The sequence below is a fragment of the Gnatocerus cornutus genome, unplaced genomic scaffold (assembly GCF_029298725.1).
Source record: "Gnatocerus cornutus isolate USDA-ARS CGAHR unplaced genomic scaffold, icGnaCorn1.1 ctg00000163.1, whole genome shotgun sequence".
Taxonomy (NCBI): Eukaryota; Metazoa; Arthropoda; class Insecta; order Coleoptera; family Tenebrionidae; genus Gnatocerus; species Gnatocerus cornutus.
Genome location: NW_028275500.1, coordinates 117,501 through 126,137, shown reverse-complemented (window position 1 = coordinate 126,137; position 8,637 = coordinate 117,501). Strand labels below are relative to the sequence as shown.

Genomic DNA, 8,637 nt, shown 5'->3' with positions numbered 1-8,637 from the left:
GGCTGTGATAATTTCAAACCCCTAACTAAACGGGATCTAAAACCCTCTGGAAACTGAGGCGTTCGAAATTTTGATGAAAATTATTCTAAGTCCGAAGTCGGAACTGAGGTGTTCGGTCGAAATGCCGTAAAAACGTAAAAAATATTTTTTTCAAAACACCGTTAACGGCATTCGAGTCCTAATGACCCTTGAAATTGATCTGCGAAATCAGAATTTTAAAATTCCGTCTCTAAGTACCCAAACGGACTTTTGCACCGAGCGATCAGACCGATTTACCCGACCCCTCGCCCATAGCGAGCGGCCGGCGCGCTATGGGATTTCGACCGTTTCGCGCATCGAGTGATTCAGAGCTGAACGCTGCCGCGCTGGCATATATAGGGATAGTAGTGGTGGTATGTAGCAGCGGACAAAAGCGTACGATCGAAATGTGATTTTATGTGCGTCCGATTATCTTGTTACCTCTCGTACACCGCGACTTACCCGTAGTTGGGACGATGGCCGGAATGTGTACCCTGTGGACCCACCATCGTTTGAGGGATGACAAATCTTGCCATTGACCATGCACAGCGAGATTGCGGATGCGGCGAGCGTTTCTATGTTAGCGGTCCAAATGCAATCAAAGATTTTATGTGTTCGTGTCAGAACGACCAAAAATTAACAAATGCGTCAACTCACTAAAGTCCGAGCGAGAATTTTGAAATAAATAAAATTTCATAAACTCGTAACGTGTGAATATTTCTAAAGAGAAATCTCACAATAAACCGTCGCTTTCAATCTAGCGAAGAGTATGGAGAATGTTTGAACTTTTGCTTGTCGACGACGATATTTTTTCTTTACGATAAAATTTCAAGTCGATGTGCCCAAAAATCTCTAAATTTTGAACTGGGAAATTATTTCTTCGTCCGATGAATCGCATTGATCTCTGTTTTTGACGAAAAAAAGACGGATAAAATGCAGCATTCAATCAAGGATATAAAATAAAAGAAAAATTTTCCGTAAAAACTATATTACAATGGAGGATTATGTTTCTACTTTTCGTCCGATGAGTCGCAACAAAAATAAGTAATCCATCCGTCGTTGTTCGTTTAGTCGATCTGAATGCACTGTAAAAATTTATTAAAGTAAAATGTTACGTTTGCATTTCATGAATTTTGACAAACGTGTACCGAAATGTGTACAAATTATTTATTTCGACGACGACGACAACTTAGAACGGATGAATAAAATTAATTGTTGCAAGATTCAAACAAGGATGAAAAAGTCATAGAAAATTATTCCGTAACCATGATATTGGATTATTTTTTCTTCACTCTCTCCTCCGATGAGTCGCAACAAATAAAAATCCATAAATCAATTCATCCGTCGTTGTTCGTTTAGTCGATCTGAATGCACTGTAAAAATTTATTAAAGTAAAAATGTTACGTTGCATTTCATGAATTTTGACAAACGTGTACCCCGAAGTGTGTACAAATTATTTATTTCGACGACGACGACAACTTAGAACGGATGAATAAGAATAAAATTGTTGCAGGAGATTCAATCAAGGATGATGTGAAAAAAATGTCGAAAAATTTTCCATCCAGAAAGATCGCGTGGCGTTACGTCTCTTCTTACGAGGTTTTCGTTTCGCAGACACGCACACTTTCTTCAAAACAATAATAGGAAAGTGTTCAGTTTTTTATAAGAGCAGCAGGTGTCTTTCCGAAATTCTACGATTATTGTAGCTTATATGACTAGAAGGAAAGAAAGACTAAAACTCTCTTATTTTAAAACAAGAACGCAGTTCCCTGGTTGATCCTGCCAGTAGTCATATGCTTGTCTCAAAGATTAAGCCATGCATGTCTCAGTACAAGCCAAATTAAGGTGAAACCGCGAAAGGCTCATTAAATCAGTTATGGTTCCTTAGATCGTACCCACATTTACTTGGATAACTGTGGTAATTCTAGAGCTAATACATGCAAACAGAGCTCCAACCGGAAACGGAAGGAGCGCTTTTATTAGATCAAAACCAATCGGTGGCGGTCTCCGTCATCGTACAACTTGGTGACTCTGAATAACTTTACGCTGATCGCACGGTCTCGCACCGGCGACGCATCTTTCAAATGTCTGCCTTATCAACTGTCGATGGTAGGTTCTGCGCCTACCATGGTTGTAACGGGTAACGGGGAATCAGGGTTCGATTCCGGAGAGGGAGCCTGAGAAACGGCTACCACATCCAAGGAAGGCAGCAGGCGCGCAAATTACCCACTCCCGGCACGGGGAGGTAGTGACGAAAAATAACGATACGGGACTCATCCGAGGCCCCGTAATCGGAATGAGTACACTCTAAACCCTTTAACGAGGATCAATTGGAGGGCAAGTCTGGTGCCAGCAGCCGCGGTAATTCCAGCTCCAATAGCGTATATTAAAGTTGTTGCGGTTAAAAAGCTCGTAGTCGAATCTGTGTCCCGCGCCGCCGGTTCATCGTTCGCGGTGTCAACTGGCGTGCCGCGGGACGTCCTGCCGGTGGGCTTAGCTCGAGAGGGCGGCCCAACTCAATCCCGCCGCGGTGCTCTTCATTGAGTGTCGAGGTGGGCCGGCACGTTTACTTTGAACAAATTAGAGTGCTTAAAGCAGGCTAAAACTTCGCCTGAATACTGTGTGCATGGAATAATGGAATAGGACCTCGGTTCTATTTTGTTGGTTTTCGGAACCCCGAGGTAATGATTAATAGGAACGGATGGGGGCATTCGTATTGCGACGTTAGAGGTGAAATTCTTGGATCGTCGCAAGACGGACAGAAGCGAAAGCATTTGCCAAAAACGCTTTCATTGATCAAGAACGAAAGTTAGAGGTTCGAAGGCGATCAGATACCGCCCTAGTTCTAACCATAAACGATGCCAGCTAGCGATCCGCCGACGTTCTTCCGATGACTCGGCGGGCAGCTTCCGGGAAACCAAAGCTTTTGGGTTCCGGGGGAAGTATGGTTGCAAAGCTGAAACTTAAAGGAATTGACGGAAGGGCACCACCAGGAGTGGAGCCTGCGGCTTAATTTGACTCAACACGGGAAACCTCACCAGGCCCGGACACCGGAAGGATTGACAGATTGAGAGCTCTTTCTTGATTCGGTGGGTGGTGGTGCATGGCCGTTCTTAGTTGGTGGAGCGATTTGTCTGGTTAATTCCGATAACGAACGAGACTCTAGCCTGCTAAATAGGCGTATTTCGACATCCCAAAGGCCCGTCGATCCTGGGTTCGCCCGGTGGTCGTGCGCGGTTTTTACTGTCGGCGTACAAACAATTCTTCTTAGAGGGACAGGCGGCTTCTAGCCGCACGAGATTGAGCAATAACAGGTCTGTGATGCCCTTAGATGTTCTGGGCCGCACGCGCGCTACACTGAAGGAATCAGCGTGTCCTCCCTGACCGAGCGGTCTGGGTAACCCGCTGAACCTCCTTCGTGCTAGGGATTGGGGCTTGCAATTGTTCCCCATGAACGAGGAATTCCCAGTAAGCGTGAGTCATAAGCTCGCGTTGATTACGTCCCTGCCCTTTGTACACACCGCCCGTCGCTACTACCGATTGAATGATTTAGTGAGGTCTTCGGACCGGTACGCGATGGCGTTTCGACGTCGTCGATGTCGCTGGGAAGATGACCAAACTTGATCATTTAGAGGAAGTAAAAGTCGTAACAAGGTTTCCGTAGGTGAACCTGCGGAAGGATCATTAACGTGTCCTCGTACACACGAATTTTGACATATGTATAATTTATTATTATGCATTTTTATTTGATCGTGTCGATGTACACTTTATGTTTTTACAACACCGTCGTCGATGACATGGAGTCGACGGCACGATCTTTTGTCGTGCCGTTGCTTGTTTCTTTTTGAAACACCGTGTGTACGACGTTTTGAACTACGAATCGTACATATTCGGAAAAACAATAGCGTTACGCTGGCCCGCAGCGCCGGTCCTTGCGATCGAGTTTTTCACCTTTTTTGAACGAGAAAAACCGAATTCGCTCGGGCATACGGCTGTTTCTTCGGGTACCTAGATTTTTTGATTTTTTTTGTACTATCTCTCGATCTTTTCCAATGATGGAAAAAAGGAGGGACGCTTTCGGTTTTTCGACCGGATCGCGGAAAGTTGTGAACTCCACCGCGAAAGTCGAAAGACGTTAGAAGTCCTCTTTTTTCGGACACACGGAGAGGATGTAGCAGAGTAGTCGAGAAAGAAGAAAATCGCAGGTGTCGAATTAGGTTACGACTCCGTGGGTTTTAAATGATTTACGCCCGGCTACGGGACCGGCGAGAAACGCTCCCGATTTTACGATTCGCGTGAATGATGTTCGTCGTTAGACGCTTCAAAGAGTTTTTTGAAAGCGCCGTTAAACGAGCGATCACACACACATCACACCTTGCTTTTTTAATGTTTTTGGTAGATGTGGTAAAGTGATTTCGTTAGAAACGGTAAAATTCTCTTTACGGAGCGTACGACTGCACCATTTCAAAATTATATACACCGTCAATCGTCATTAAGTCACGATATAGAACGGTAAACTTGAGGATTTTATGTTAGACGCTCAGTCTGGCACGTCTATAGATTTTTTCGTCAAAATTCACGATCTGTCTTCGGTTTGGCGACGAAAAAATATAGAAAGAAAATTGAAACACGAACACAAAGACCGCCCGCGAAAATCTCTTTTCGCTTACGGCGGATACTAATTCGCTTTTTCATAACGAGTACGATGATGTAATGATGTGTTGATTCCGATCGATCAAAAACCGTCTCTTCGTCACACTTTTTAAAGTGCTTGACACACGCACACTAAATGAAAGACACAATAAAGGAAAACTACCGAAAATGTAGTTTATGAGAGAAAGCAGCATTATTTATTAAAATTATTGCTGAGAAAAAGGAAATTGGCAAATTCCTAATTAAAATCGTATCGAACATGTCCCATCTTCACACATACATGCTCGTACTTTGCGTGTAAAAGCGGAGACCGCGTGAAAAAGAAAAGTGCTTCTTTTTCGGTGCGCGGATACAAATTTGTGTTTGGGTTAATATTTTTTTTAATTTTTTCGTACGCGTAAAACTGAGACCGACGATCGCGTTCCCTTTCAGACGAGAAAGTACGGACGAAAGACAATTAAGAGCGAGAATCATAAATATCCATACCACAACACCGAAATTTTAGACGTGGCACGTTTCGGAACCACGAAGATCATTTTCGTTTCGGATGTACGCACGTACGCAAAAATTTTTGCAAGACGTGTATAGACAGCTGGACGATCGGCATGATCGGGGTTCTTGTGGAACGAGCGTTTAAATTTTAAAAAGATTACCCTGAACGGTGGATCACTTGGCTCGTGGGTCGATGAAGAACGCAGCTAATTGCGCGTCAACTTGTGAACTGCAGGACACATGAACATCGACATTTCGAACGCACATTGCGGTCCTCGGATATAATGTTCCCGGACCACTCCTGGCTGAGGGTCGTGTCAATTTCAAAGACTGCTCGGTTTTCGTTTTCGGACGAAAACGTCGGAGCGTGTTGGATGTGTTGCGACGCGTCGAATAGGTACTCATTAATGTACGTGATCGTCACTTACGTCACGATATAACGACGCACGCCTCGAACGTGTGCCGAGACGTTTACTCGAGCGTGTTTTTTCGTCAAAAAGGACGGGACGGGTATGCTTTGTATTTTTTTTTTACAAAGTCCGTCGGACGTCCACCTTGCGAATCATAAATACGAAAGTGTTTACGTCGGCACATGTTCTTGCGTGGTGTGTCGTAGAATCGTGTGTTTGTGTGCGTTTCTCGTGCAGCGAGTAAATTTGCGCGACATCTTAAGACGCGAAAGCGACCAACTACTACTTGTTGTAGTTGTTGGCTGGTCTTTCGGCGTAGCACGTCCTATTTCTTCAACATGTCGTCATTTAAAAAAAAAAATGGCGTTTTAAGGTTGAGAACGTTATAGACGGTCGTCGTGTCCGAGACGTGTAATGCAAATCGCGACAGACGTCAGATCGTAAGCGTTTCTGTAAACTTAGCCATTTTTTAAAAAGAAAAATGACGAACACGTATAGCAAGGAATGGGAGACGTGTCGTGATCGTCGAAATGACCGAATGAAAAATTTTTATTTTTCATATGCGACCTCAGAGCAGGTGAGACTACCCGCTGAATTTAAGCATATTACTAAGCGGAGGAAAAGAAACTAACTAGGATTCCCTCAGTAGCGGCGAGCGAACAGGGAGAAGCCCAGCACCGAATCCCGCGGCCGAAACCGGACGCCGGGAAATGTGGTGTTAGGGAGGATCCGTCATCCCGAGATCGTGCGGCGCGTCCAAGTCCATCTTGAACGGGGCCACAGCCCATAGAGGGTGCCAGGCCCGTAGCGACCGCTGCCGATAACGGGAGGATCTCTCCTCAGAGTCGGGTTGCTTGAGAGTGCAGCCCTAAGTGGGTGGTAAACTCCATCTAAGGCTAAATATGACCACGAGACCGATAGCGAACAAGTACCGTGAGGGAAAGTTGAAAAGAACTTTGAAGAGAGAGTTCAATAGTACGTGAAACCGTTCAGGGGTAAACCTGAGAAACCCGAAAGGTCGAAAGGGGAGATTCAGCGTGACTCGATGGCGGCGCTGGACGATCGTGTGACAGATGGCGTACGCGTCGTTTGCACCTTTCGTTTTGTCGATCTGCCGTCGAACGCGTGCACTTCTCCCCCTGTAGGACGTCGCGATCCGTTGAGTGCCGGTCTAAGGCCCGCGGTGGAGCTCGTTCGGACGGTTCGCCGTTCGCCGAATGAACCCGTGGTGTTTCCCGATCGGCTCGCTCGACGGTATACAGATGGCGCGGGGCCGCTACACAGTTAGCGTCCGACCTTCGGCAAGCGCGCCCGTCGTGATGGTGATCGGACCTGGTGCCGGTCCCGTCCCCGGGTGGCTGTTCGCTGAGGTGTTCTCGGACAGACCTCGTTGAAACGCCGATCTGCGACGCTATAGCTTTGGGTACTTTCAGGACCCGTCTTGAAACACGGACCAAGGAGTCTAGCATGTGCGCGAGTCATTGGGATTTAACTAAACCTAAAGGCGCAATGAAAGTGAAGGTCCGCCTTGCGCGGACCAAGGGAGGATGGGCGGTCGTTACGGCTGCCGCCCCGCACTCCCGGGGCGTCTCGTTCTCATTGCGAGAAGAGGCGCACCAAGAGCGTACACGCTGGGACCCGAAAGATGGTGAACTATGCCTGGTCAGGACGAAGTCAGGGGAAACCCTGATGGAGGTCCGTAGCGATTCTGACGTGCAAATCGATCGTCGGAACTGGGTATAGGGGCGAAAGACTAATCGAACCATCTAGTAGCTGGTTCCCTCCGAAGTTTCCCTCAGGATAGCTGGCGCTCATAGCATACGAGTTTCATCCGGTAAAGCGAATGATTAGAGGCATTGGGGTCGAAACGGCCTCAACCTATTCTCAAACTTTAAATGGGTGAGATCTCCGGCTTGCTCGAACTATTGAAGCCGCGAGACTCGAATCAGAGTGCCAAGTGGGCCATTTTTGGTAAGCAGAACTGGCGCTGTGGGATGAACCAAACGCCGAGTTAAAGCGCCTAAATCGACGCTTATGGGATACCATGAAAGGCGTTGGTAACTTAAGACATCAGGACGGTGGCCATGGAAGTCGGAATCCGCCAAGGAGTGTGTAACAACTCACCTGCCGAAGTTACTAGCCCTGAAAATGGATGGCGCTGAAGCGTCGTGCTTATACTCGGCCGTCAGAGGCATGTGCGGTCAGGTTATTAAATTAACCGGCCATGAAGCCCTGACGAGTAGGAGGGTCGCGGCGGTGAGCGCAGAAGGACTGGCCGTGAGGCCGTCTGGAGCCGCCGTCGGTGCAGATCTTGGTGGTAGTAGCAAATACTCCAGCGAGGCCCTGGAGGACTGACGTGGAGAAGGGTTTCGTGTGAACAGCCGTTGCACACGAGTCAGTCGATCCTAAGCCCTAGGCGAAAGCCGATGTTGATGTGGTGTAGATTTTTGTCGTTGGTCGCAATTCGCAATTGTTGACGGAAACGTACGGAATTGTGCACACACCCGATGGGCGAAAGGGAATCCGGTTCCTATTCCGGAACCCGGCAGCGGAACCGTTTATAATTCGGGCCCTCGAAAGAGAGTTCGTCGGGGCAACCCAAAAGGACCCGGAGACGCCGTCGGGAGATCCGGGAAGAGTTTTCTTTTCTGCATGAGCGTTCGAGTTCCATGGAATCCTCTAGCAGGGAGATATGGTTTGGAACGCGAAGAGCACCGCAGTTGCGGCGGTGTCCGGATCTTCCCCTCGGACCTTGAAAATCCGGGAGAGGGCCACGTGGAGGCGTCGCGCCGGTTCGTACCCATATCCGCAGCAGGTCTCCAAGGTAAAGAGCCTCTAGTCGATAGAATAATGTAGGTAAGGGAAGTCGGCAAATTGGATCCGTAACTTCGGGATAAGGATTGGCTCTGAGGATCGGGGCGTGTCGGGCTTGGCGGGGAAGCGGGTCGCGACTGACGTGCCGGGCCTGGGCGAGGTGCAGGGTGTGTCGCTTCGGCGGTGTACTTCGAATCCGAGCTCGGTCCCGTGCCTTGGTCTCCCGCGGAACCGTCTTGCTGCGAGGCTC

General features: G+C 47.7%; 2 non-coding genes and 1 pseudogene across 2 annotated transcripts; all 3 read left to right on the top strand.

Annotated features, from left to right (window-relative positions):
- The first annotated feature begins 1,784 nt into the window (after positions 1-1,784).
- On the top strand, positions 1,785-3,705 carry LOC148165875 (small subunit ribosomal RNA). Its single transcript, XR_015771105.1, has one exon. It is a non-coding gene; the product is annotated as a small subunit ribosomal RNA (ribosomal RNA).
- A 1,616-nt stretch (positions 3,706-5,321) lies between these two features.
- On the top strand, positions 5,322-5,478 carry LOC148165874 (5.8S ribosomal RNA). The gene has a single exon (XR_015771104.1). It is a non-coding gene; the product is annotated as a 5.8S ribosomal RNA (ribosomal RNA).
- A 658-nt stretch (positions 5,479-6,136) lies between these two features.
- LOC148165873 (large subunit ribosomal RNA) overlaps positions 6,137-8,637 on the top strand; it is a 5,281-nt pseudogene continuing 2,780 nt past the window's right edge.